We start from the raw sequence: 12880 nt of genomic DNA, 5'->3' as shown, positions 1-12880 counted from the left end.
ATTATGATTAATTCCCGAGTATTTGAAACATTTCTAAATGGGAGGCGTATAATTATGGATAAGAATTAATTAAGATTTTTATCAGAACCATTGATTCTTTTGTTTAGACTATCTAGATTATCTTAACATAATATTTACATGATATAAAAGTAACTAATCTTTTATATATATATATATATATATATATATATATATATTCAAATATAAATATTCATATAAATATTTAAATATATATATCAACTGAGAACACCAAAAAGGTTGAGAACGCGAGAACACATCTGATTCATATAAATATTCAAATATATGGCTATTATCAAACGGGTAATTTATGTTAATTCTAAAACTATTTGTAGTAAAGTGTAACTTTTAAAATGGCATAAGGGTATAACAGTAAATGAAATTTAGGTCAATCCTATAATTTCTCATTACCACTCTTATTTCCAATTACGTATCCCTCTTCATCTCTCTCTCTCTCTCTCTCTCTCTCTCTCTCTCTAGGGTTGAATCAGTTCACCGCCTCCATCATCTGCACCTTCGATTCAAAAGAAAAATAACAGTTCACCTGTTCACCAAGCAAACATAATACGATTGTGTACAAACAGATCGCCGAGATAATCAAGTCAACCACGTCTTCTTCGTTTGATGATTCAGTCGCTGATCCAGTTCACCTTTCCGATGATGGTTTTGTAGTTAAAGACTCTCCGGTTTTGGTTACCGAGGAGGAGTAGGTATCTAATTATCCGTCCCCGACGCCGATTTTCGTTTCTGGTGGAGGATTATCGCCCGATCAGCCCGAAATTTCATTGTTTAACGAAAATGGAACGCCCTTCGAAGGTGAGTATATGGCGTCAGATGGATCGGTTATGCCCCCATTGTCGGAGATGCAGCCTGAGGAGGGTTTTGCACTCAGAGAATGGAGGAGGTTAGGGCTTCATCATTTTTATTAATTATTTATGTTTTTCTTTAATTACACAAGCTTATGGATTAATTTCGTCTGTTAATTTTCTCATTCTACTATCATTTTATGCTTTGATCGATTATACGCTTTTGAGTTTTAGGCAGGAGAATCAATTAGCTTTTGTAGTATTATTTAGAAAATCAGTTGACATTTAACTTTGATTATATCTGTTACCTATACTGACTGTAATTGATATCAAGTTCATTGAATGATTAGTCTCGATCTGACTCATTGACAACCCTAATCTAACGGTAATCTGATATGTTGTATGAATTTTGAATCGGAACCCTAACATGTTTCTCATGACAGAGAAAATGCATTGCGTTTAGAAGAGAAGGAGAAGATAGAGAAAGAGTTGCTAAGCCAAATCATTGATGAAGCAGATGATTATAAGATCAAATTCCACAGCAGATGATTATAAGAAACTCTTATTTTATTCATGGGCATTAGGCTGGATTGGTTGATAGATCTTTTAATTTTGCAGATAATCAAGTGTATGGTCAAAATGTAAATTAGAAGTCAAGGTTTTGAAGGTAAGTCACGTAGATTGTTACAATTGTATATGAATCGGTATTAAGGATTGATTAATTGTTAATGATTAGAACTATTAAATCATAGTAGGTAAACCATCCTTGTGATATTTTGTCTTATTCATTGATGTATTTTGTGAATCGGTATTAAGGATTGATTAATTGTTAATGATTAGAACTATGTTTTTTAGATAAAAAATAAGTTGTAATCTTATATGAATACAATGTCAAATGTCTCATTTGTAGTTAAAATCAGTGAATAGAAGTATATTATAAATGCATGATTTCATACCTTAATGATTTATGTTTTGAACATGTGTAATTTAGAGCTTGATGTTTCTAATAAGGATAACCGTAAAGAATGGAAATTGATAGCAGAATCAAGGGCGTCCCTCTTCGTTTCTATATGTATGATAGCACAAGATGACAAGAAAATATGAAGAAAAAAAACAATGTTGTAGTAATTCATCTATAATTCACATTATATTCTTATATGAATATAACTACTGAAAATATAGGAATTTAGACGTTTTTTGTATTCTTGTAAATGTATTCATGTATGATTAGAGTTGTATTCATTTATGACTGTAATAAAACGCATATTTATTTGCAACGAAATGGTGAATTCTTAAATATTTTTTGAAATCAATTCATGAACAAAAAAAAAGACAAATGCAGTCATGACATTTTTAGTTATGAATATGACACTATTTGATAAAATTAAATTAAAAAATTAGTTAACTGTTATGTATTTTTAATTGATTGTATACTCAATAAATTAGTTTGATATTTATTCATTTATGGACAATAATCACCTAAAGCAATATAAAATCATTTTAAATTGATAACTTTTTTTCTCTTTCATTAATGATATAAAGAAAATGGAAAAAAATTTATTTTTTTGGTAACAATCAATTAGAATCCCAAAAATTTAGGAAAATATCATTTAATTAAAAGACAAGTTTACCTATATGCCATTCTCTATTGATTGGTTCAGAACTGTTCTCGCGTTCTCAACCTTTAAGATGTTCTCATTTAATCATTTCCCTATATATATATATATATATATATATATATATATATATATATATATATCATGGAATGTAAAAATGATCACATTAGTGAAATTTTAAATTAATTGATCATAAAAATTGTTAAAAGTAACATTAAATCAAAAATTATTTTAATATTATTTATGTGCAAGAAGTGGTAGATGTCATTGAGTAATATTGTTAAAAATAGTTGAAATTTTATGTATAAACCTAATGTAAAAATTATTATATCAAAGTTAATGTCAATAAAATAACCTTTCTAAAGAACATATATTTTCTAATGTTTTAACAATACTATTTTAACCTATGTAGAGGTCATTCAAACTCATGTGGTTAGAGATAATTTATTTTCTCTAATCATATCGATTTGAAAGCTAAATGACTTTTTACATTCTTTAATTAATAGCTTTTGATGATATATATAAATTTCCAATAATGTTTTGTATTCTCTCATTATATATGTAGATATGTTAGTACTAATTTATCACAAAAAAACCTTCATGTTGTTGAAGGTTTTGCGATTCAAATATTGCAATATAGTTTTTTTGAATAATAATCTTACAAGTAGTATTTTCTGAAATAAAACTTTCATGTAGTACATACGTTAATGATTAAAATACGAAGAGTTGAAGAAGTGGATTATGTCGCATCAATTGTAGTTGTAATACGATTTTTTAGATAATAATGCTTGAAATTTGATAAAATCTTGAACAAAGCCTTTCCAACTTCTCACTCTTTTGTAATTCTTAATAGAAGTATTCCATACTCAATAGAAGCAAGAACAAGAGCATAAACCTATTAACTCTTTCATTTTTCTCCTTTTCTTCTGTCAAAGTCTTTTTGGATACCCTCTTTTTCTAGGTGTCTCGTTGGGGTTTTTCTTCACCAAAATAATACACAAAACTCCAGAATTTGAGGTATACTTAGAAGAATGAAAAAGGCTACGACTCTCCTGAATATATTGCCTCTAAACTGATTTTTTCTCTCTTTTATTGACATACAGATTCCACTCTTGGGTTTGGAGGTTTATGTGGTGTTTTCTCCTATTATTTTTTATCTAACACTTGATACTAATGTTTAGAAATGATAATCTATCATCTACTTCTATCTATCTCTTATAAAAGAGGCCATTCAAGTGAATATGTTTCAAGACAAACCATCTATCTTGAACCATATTCATTTGAAACTCCACTACTCTTCAACTTATGCTATCTGAAAATTTTTTAATTGAAGTATTTTTGCTATATAAAAACATTTACTTTTCTTCTCTTTTCATTTTCGTTATGTAGAGTGCACGAGAATGGAGAAGTTTCAAATAGGTTTGATTGATTCCTTCCACATCTTTTTTCCTTGTATTTTCTTTAAATTCCATAACAAATTTAATTGTGTACATGAACCAACCAATAAGTTTTTTGTATTTAGATATGAACACGAAATGTCTTTTCATTGATTCTACAGATGAAAAAGAAGTGTCTTTTCGTATCTTTTGTTCACATTGATCATATTAAGGACGAATGAAAAAAGAGTAGCTCTTTTGCCATGTGTCATCATAGTAGACATTTTAATTAATGTGTTGCCACTTGTCAATCTATTAGTTTTCCATTTTAAATTTATTAGACCTCCTCATTAATGTGATTCTATTTTAAATTTTAAATTTTAAATTATTGTTTTCATTAATTCACAAATAAAAAATATCTAATATATATTAAAAATTAATTTTATATATTTATTTGAATCAATGATTATAATTTCACATAACTAATAAAAAATATCTCTTAAATTAATAATTTATTTAAAATAACTTATTAATAACTTTTAGTTTTTACTATAAAAGTTTGATTAGTTTTATAACTGTGGTTCCCACGGGTTATAAACTAGTATATATATATATATATATATATATATATATATATATATATATATATATATATATATATATATATATCAACGTTCTAAAAGGCGTGAGGCGTGGCGTGGCGGCAAGGCCAAGCCTCAAGCTTAACGAGTTATGGCGAGCCATGGCGTTTTTCAAGGCGTGATGTAAGGCGACAATTTTGTATTAATTTATAATTATATTACTGCATAAATATAAATTTATATCAAATATACCTAGTTTTTAGAAGTGTTATATCAACAACTAATAACAGAAAGTTAATAAAAAACACAATACTTGTATGTCCGATTAGAAAAGGTATAAAAAAGAGCAAAAAAACGTGTCTCAAACGAAAAAACGCGCGCCATAACACGCCATAACGCGCCATGGCACGCCATATCACACTTTGCCACGCGCCACGCCTAACAGCAACGTTATGAAGCTTTTCGTAACGGCGACGCCGCGCCTCACGTCATGGCGCGCCTTTTAGAACACTGATATATATATATATATATATATATATATATATATATATATATATAGATCTATGTGTATATGTGTGCTATGTGTGATTTTATGCATGTATGTGTGTGATTTTATGTGTTTTTGTGATGAAAATGCAACCAAAAGGGGTATTAACTCGAGATCTATGACATAAGAAAGGAAACAAACATAATCTAAGTTATTTTACACTAATCTAGTCAAGAAAAATAGCTTATAAGGTTATGAGGAACATATTTTAACATAAAACCCATTTTAGGACTTAAATTGTCAAAAATACAAAACTTGGGTTAAAAACTGTAAATTCACGGTTTCTTGAGGGTCAAAAGAGTCAAAACAGTTTCTATAATCAATTTTCTCAATATTAGAATCTTCAAAGGACTTGAAATGCAAAAACTTAGCTTAATGGGCTAAATTTGGGCTTTTCGGCCCAATAAGCCCAAAATTGCGAAATTTGGAGTTTTAAAGGGCTGAATTGTAACATTCTGTAAAACTGGGGATTTGAAGTGAAATAAAACTATTTAAAGGTCAAAAATGCTTTTCAAATTTAAAAAGGATAAAAAATGTAAACTTTTTATATTTTGGGCCAAAACTGTCAAAGTTGCGAAATTTTGGGTTCTAACCGAGAAAACATCATTCTGGAAGGGCTAAAGTTGTTTACAAAATAAATTTTGGGTTAAAAATGTCTTTTCAACAAGTTTATGATACAAAAGTATCAAGAAAATATTTGAAGGACTAAAAACGAAATTCTTTTATATAAATGGCTAAAAGTGTTATGTTTCTAAAAGAAAGGTAGTGAAAAGGTAAAAATCATACTTTTAAACAAATTAATTCATTAAGACAAAATACAAGATACCCGACTAGCGATAAAACGGAAAACGAATACACCTTCAGTACCAAATATCGTTATAAACGAATTGATTCGGTCTCGAATCAATACAACACAACAAGCATCAAATTAAAAACACTTCAATAGATACGTGATGACTACAATGAGTAAATCTACAAACTTTGGGCTTATAGGTTTCAAATCATGCTTTTTGGGCCTTGCAAGCCTACCAACATGATCTTTGGGCCCAAAGGGATAACGCTTATATGTTATTGGGCCTTCAATGACCCATGTTTTACCCAACATATTTTGTAGATAGAAAATACTTTATACAGCTTACATCATTTAAAACAGGTATAAAAATCTTTCATCAGCATAGACAACAAGTATTCAGACAATATGCACCCATAGCACGTAATTTATATTAAAATACTTCATATCTATGTGTAAGATGAAAGGGACCATGCACTCACCTGATTAGGTGGTGACTCGGCACTCGGACAACACTTCGTTGCTCTTAAAACAATTTCCTTGACAAAACCTAGTATCAATATGACTAGGGTTTAGTATGACGTTAACCGTGACTAATTAATAGTCTAGCTATTATTATTATTATTATTATTATTATTATTATTATTATTATTACTATTATTATTATTATTATTATATAAGCGTTAAATAACACTCAATATAACTCACAATAATAGCCCAAATAATTATTTTAAGGTCCTAATAATGTTACTATAATAAATTAGAAGCTATATTAAAACTAGCGTAGACGTAGCTCACTTACAGCGGGTTTTTTCACAAAACCGGGCTTCGCTGGAGCAGCGTTTCCGAGCCGAAAGGCTCTTTTCTCGGGACTCCGGGAGCCTTGGGGCTTCCTTCCGGTTTCACAACCTTATTCTTTATCAGAGACTCCTTCTTCTTCTTAACAAACTTATGATAAGTTAATTTGATTACTACAATTGACCAATGTGTCATATTCTAATGACCTATCATCGTATGTAGCAACTCTTAGACTCAGGTCTCTTAGAGTTAAATTCTAAAACAGACTATGCCTTCCTTCATGTTCTAATGTGATATAATCACACTTTAACATGTAGCATTTCTAGCTACCATCTTCTTTAACAATGATCGCGATACTTCTATTGATCACTTTGATTTCAATTGTTTGGTTTAAGTCGGACGCTACATCAAACTTGGTTCTTTGAACCACGTAACCTACTCATCATAGTCAGACTCAATGTGATATGACCACTAGGGTCGGAATATCAACAATCTTCTTAGTCATTACCAAAACGATGGTAACAACACACTTGAATAAATCGAAATCAATTACTAGTTTCTTGGTAACCTTGTGACCTTCCCTGATCCAAGCGTGAGTCATGTGCTTCCGGTAGTATATGCATCTACTACCTTTCACACCTACTCGTACTCGTCCCAAGTATTGTCCCGCAGTTTTTTTTTCCAAGTCACCATACAAGAAAATCACAAAACAGCTTAACACATTAAATATCAAAACGAAGGTTTATTATTCCGTGAAACTATTACATAGGTGTTCAAGTTCACCCTAGACTATGCTTCTAATAGGCTACATCATATGATTCTATGGCTACTTCATAACTCGACCTTTGGATGTCAAGCCTTCACTCTTGAATCCTCGCATTGTCATCTGCTTCGTTAATGATCATTTGAAATGCGCTCGCCTTTGGTTTTGGCGGCACATTTGGTTTTGTTGCCCTTCTCTCTTTGGGCAATCTTGATTGAAGTGCCCTTCCTCATTACATTCGTAACACACCCTTTTTTTGAATTTACACTCGTTGGCATAATGCCCATGCTTCCCACACTTGAAACAAGTCACCTCCTCACCACATTTTCCAGAGTGTTTCTTTTTGCACTTCTCGCGCCATCTTTCTTCACTCCCTCCTCCTCTAAACTTCCTTGTGCTGGACTTGCTTCTCTCATCAGGCTTCGCAGACCCCTCAAACTTCCTCTTTTCGCCAACCTCGGTCTTGTTGGCGGCTCTTCCCTTGATCATCTCCTCAACCGACTTGGCAGCCCAGATAGCTATCTCCAAAGTAGGTGCCTGACGTACTGGAACTGCATATTCCCATGGAAGTCCTTATGCGTACTTGTCGATTTTCGTCATCTCATCCGGAACAAGACGTAAGGCGAACTCCATCTTCTCTGTGAAGTTGTTGGTGTATTCATCAACATACATGCTTCCTTTCTTCAAGGTAAGGAATTGGTTTTCTAGCTCAAGCAGATTTTGGGATGAGCAGTACCTACGCTTGAACTGCACCAAACACTCTGCCCACGTCAGTTGTAGGGGCTCATTGGGGCTTAGAGTCTTCCCCAGAGTGTTCCACCAATGAACCGCGCCTCCTCTGAACTGGCGTACCGCAAACGTGGTTTGTAGTTTGCCTCTGCAACCACATGTCATGAAAGCTAACTCCATCTCGGAGATCCAATCCATGACCCCAATCGGATCTTCCTTTCCAGTGAAAGTCGATGGTTTGCAAGTCAGAAAGTCCTTGTACTTGCATCCATTCCTCTCGAATACGTCACCTTGGTTGTTTTGTCGAACTATTGGTGGGTTGACTTGACCAACGGTTCCACTGTTGTTCCCCTCCTCAGTCCGCCCTTCGTTCAACTGGGGCTGTTCGATATGTATGGTCGCTTCCTCTCGATTTTGTTGGAGCAAACATCTGGTTTCCTCCATTTGACGATCCAACATCGCCTGGATCATCGCTTGCACTCCGACCATCGTTATTGGGTCAGCAGCGGCTACCACAACTGGTATTTGCTCAATCACTGGGGGCTGATCTCGGTTCCGATTTGCATTCACGTTTCCGCTATGGGTGCTTGCCATCTTGATCTATACACCGAATAAGGTGAATCTAGATCTTTATTTAGGATTGTCGCTTAAATCATCCTTATCACCCGAAACGTTTATATGCTAGTTCTAATATCATAGTTAAACGCTTAGAATCCTAAACACATAAGGTTTCCAGATCCGGTCGGCAACAGACCATAGATCCGAATAAATATCAACATATAAGGCATAAAGCATTTAGCACATAAAAGCATTTTAGACACAATCCCTAAAATAATCTAGTGCTCACACCTCACAATCATCGCTTAGCATTCTAAGTTTAAGTCTAGAAATAAATCCATATTCCTAGTGCGCTTAAACTAATGCTCTGATACCAACTATGACATCCCCATTTTTACCCAACATATTTTGTAGATAAAAAATACTTTATACAGCTTATATCATTTAAAACAGGTATAAAAATCTTTCATCAGCATAGACAACAAGTATTCAGACAATATGCACCCATAGCACGCAATTTATATTAAAGTACTTCATATCTATGTGTAAGATGAAAGGGACCATGCACTCACATGATTAGGTGGTGACTCGGCACTCGGACAACACTTCGTTGCTCTTAAAACAATTTCCTTGACAAAACCTAGTATCAATATGACTAGGGTTTAGTATGACGTTAATCGTAACTAATTAATAGTCTAGCTATTATTATTATTATTATTATTATTATTATTATTATTATTATTATTATTATTATTATTATTATATAAGCGTTAAATAACACTCAATATAACTCATAATAATAGCCCAAATAATTATTTTAAGGTCCTAATAATGTTACTATATAAATTAGAAGCTATATTAAAACTAGCGTAGGCGTAGCTCACTTACAACGGGTTTTTCGCAAAACCGGGCTTCGCTGGAGCAGCGTTTCCGAGCCGAAAGGCACTTTTCTCGGGAATCCGGGAGCCTCGAGGCTTCCTTCAGGTGCTAGGGGGTTTACCTAGACTTTAGGGGGATTAAGGGAGGTTAGAGATTGAAACTAGAGAGAGAAAGAAGGGTTTGAAGGTGTGAGGAAATGGCAAGACCCGACACCTCTATTTATAGGGTGAATTATTGATGGAATCATCGAGTAGGAGGACCTACTCGCCGATTTGGGGCATGTGGCAGCCTTCTGGTGGTGCCACGTGTCCAATTCTGATGGTGCCATGTCACCCCCTATCGCGTATCAGCCTTCAAACTTAGAAAAATCATAACTTTCACATATGAGCTCCGTTTTCGACTTTCTTTTTTTCAACGCGTAGGTAAAATCAAGATCTACAACTTTCATTTAGACTCCGTCGGCTAATTCTCGACCGATCTCAAATTTAACAATAGAAGGCGTTTAGACTGTTAAATGACCGCGAAGAATTCGTAACTCCTTCATACGGACTCCCATTTCGTCTATATTTTTACCGTTGAGTTCCTATTAATGAGATCTACAACTCTCATTTAGGTCGCATAAGCCAAAAACCGCTTGAACTAAAAATCGAGTTTCGGGCCGTGCACTGCTAAGCCGAATCTTAGAAAAATCATAACTTCCTCATACGAAGTCAGATTTGGGCGTTCTTTTTTTTTTTTATGTTCTTGTTTTAACATATACTACAACTTTAGTTTATATTTATAAGGCTAAAAGTCGCTCCATCGTAAATTTATTATTTATGCTTCCCGGTGCCGTGCCAGTTTTGCCGTAAAACTTTGACGGGTGATAACTTCATCGTTATAACTTGGATTTCGGCGTTCTTTATATGTACGGAAACCTTGAGACATATTCTACAACTTGGTTAAGACTATTTATTATAAATAATCTTTTTCCGAAAAGTCGTTTTCGACACTTATTGCCTCAAAATTGACTAGCCCGGATCTGCGGGCGTTACAGTAACATAAACTAGTACGTTCGCTACAATATTTACCCTTTACAAGGCTTGATGTTTCCTTTTCTATTAATCGTTTACCCCAATTTATGCATTCCCCATCCGAGATTCATTGGAAGGCACTCAAACGGGTATTGCATTATCTCAAGGTTACTATACACGGGATGTATCTTAAATGCGGTTCCTCTCTTGAGTTAAAGGCTTTTTCTGATGGGATGTATCTTAAACGAGGTTCCTCTCTTGAGTTAAAGGCTTTTTCTAATTCTGAATGGGGAGGCATTATGCATGGAGGTCACTCTACAACTGTATACTTAATTTATCTTGGCTCTAATATTATGTAACGACCAAAATTTCAAAACAATTAAAACTTTTCAAAAACCACTCATTTTAATAACGTTGTTACAAAAAGGTTTTCAATATATTATTTAACAGAGTATTTTCCCAGGTTCATATCATAAAACATCAACGCGAGGAACGGTACGGTCACGCCTTTGCCTTGTCACAGACTCCTGAGAACCTGAAAACATAAAACCACAACTGTAAGCCCGAAAGCTTAGTGAGATACCCCCAAAATACCAACCACATATACGCCTTTCCAGGGCACGACCTTCCGGTCCAAAACATATCGCCTTCCGGCCCATAACGCAATGCCTTCCGGCCCACAACATATTGCCTTCCGGCCCACAGCATAATAAGCATACATATCAGCATAAAAGCATACATAACCTAACAGGACATAGAACGACCCTGCATACCGGGTCACACCCCAGGTCTAGCAATCATACGCATAACACATAATCATATAACAGTCCACAGTCAGCAATCGATCAACAGACCACATAACATAGCATTACTCTATTCAAGATACCGACCTAGCCGGTCACTAGCATAACATCACCCTACGAATCAGTCAACATACTAAATGCACACATACGCCTTTCCAGGCCATGACCTTCCGGTCCACATAGCAATGCCTTCCGGCCCACAACATGTAATGCCTTCCGGCCTGCAACATATAACGCCTTCCGGCCCATATCATAACAACTGACAACCACCCGAATTTCCATCCGATAAAAGGTTGGCCTTGGTGCCATAAACCCTAGCGATATAGTGAGGATAACTCACCTCGAAACTGCCGACTGAACAGATAGCTCAAGCTGCTCCGATCACTGATACGATCTCCACCTCTGGACAGCCACCAATGCACTGAACTCAAACAATAAACAACAATTATCAAAATACCCCTGGAACCACTGGTCAACCCTTGGTCAAAGACAAGGTCAAAGTCAACCCCTGACTGACCCTACTCGTTGAGTCAACCCTATGACTCGCCGAGTCCCCATACTCAGAACTTCACTCAATCCGCGATCTAACTCGCCGAGTCACCCCGAGACTCGCCGAGTTCAACAACTCTGAGTCCACTCGCCCTCAACTCACCGATTCTTTAAGATTCCCTTTCTACACGTCGAGTATCCCCCTTGACTCGACGAGTTTCTCCTGGAAGAATCGCGGGGCCACCCCGACTCAACTCGCCGAGTCTGAAGAACAACTCGGCGAGTCCCAGTTAATCTTCAAGCTACTCGCCGAGTCTGTTCATCGGGCTCGGCGAGTCCATGCCATGCAACCGCTTAAACCGCTTTCTAAGGTCAGATATGCTTCGACAATTCATAGGTCTGGCCTTCCTAGAATGGTTCATCACGTAAAGTCCTCATTTCGGTGCTCATAATACACTCCATGACTCATAATTCACATTTTGACCTAAGGCATAAGGATTCCAATCCAAAACCTCCATTGATTCCCGAAAAGCTCAGGCATGGGACATACTGGACTTCCAAGGGTCCCAATATAGGGTTCCAATCGCTTGGGGGACTAAGGAAACACTCAATCTAGCCACAAAAGGGTTCAATAAACCCTAAATCCATATGCACATCAACATAGAAGGGAACAACTTGGAATATTACCTGAATAACGTTGCTCTGTGTCCCCAACCCTCAGAATATGGCTTCTCCTGTTGTTCTCTTAACCAAGCCTCCTCCTCCTTGCACAATAACACTTCCAAGATCAATAATGGTCTTCTACCTTGCTCCAGATGCTCACAATCGAATTAGGGTTTCTCTCAAAGGACTAGGGTGAACAATGACGACCATAAGGCCCCTGATATATGTCCCAAACCTGGACGGTTAGGGTTTCGCTAAACAGCGCGGACTCGCCGAGTCCATATCCGGACTCGTCGAGTCCAGTCGCGAACCCGCGACCAGATCTGCGATCCTACTCGGCGAGTCTGAGCTCCAACTCGCCGAGTCCCCTCTTAAAACACCCAAAATCATAAATATAACAATACCTGGAATTCCGGGCTGTTACATATTATCTCCTAGAAGTTATCACGTA

This window comes from Lactuca serriola, chromosome 9 (genome assembly GCF_051521515.1).
Source record: "Lactuca serriola cultivar US96UC23 chromosome 9, Lser_US96UC23_V15, whole genome shotgun sequence".
Classification (NCBI taxonomy): Eukaryota; Viridiplantae; Streptophyta; class Magnoliopsida; order Asterales; family Asteraceae; genus Lactuca; species Lactuca serriola.
Note: the sequence above shows the minus strand (reverse complement) of the source record.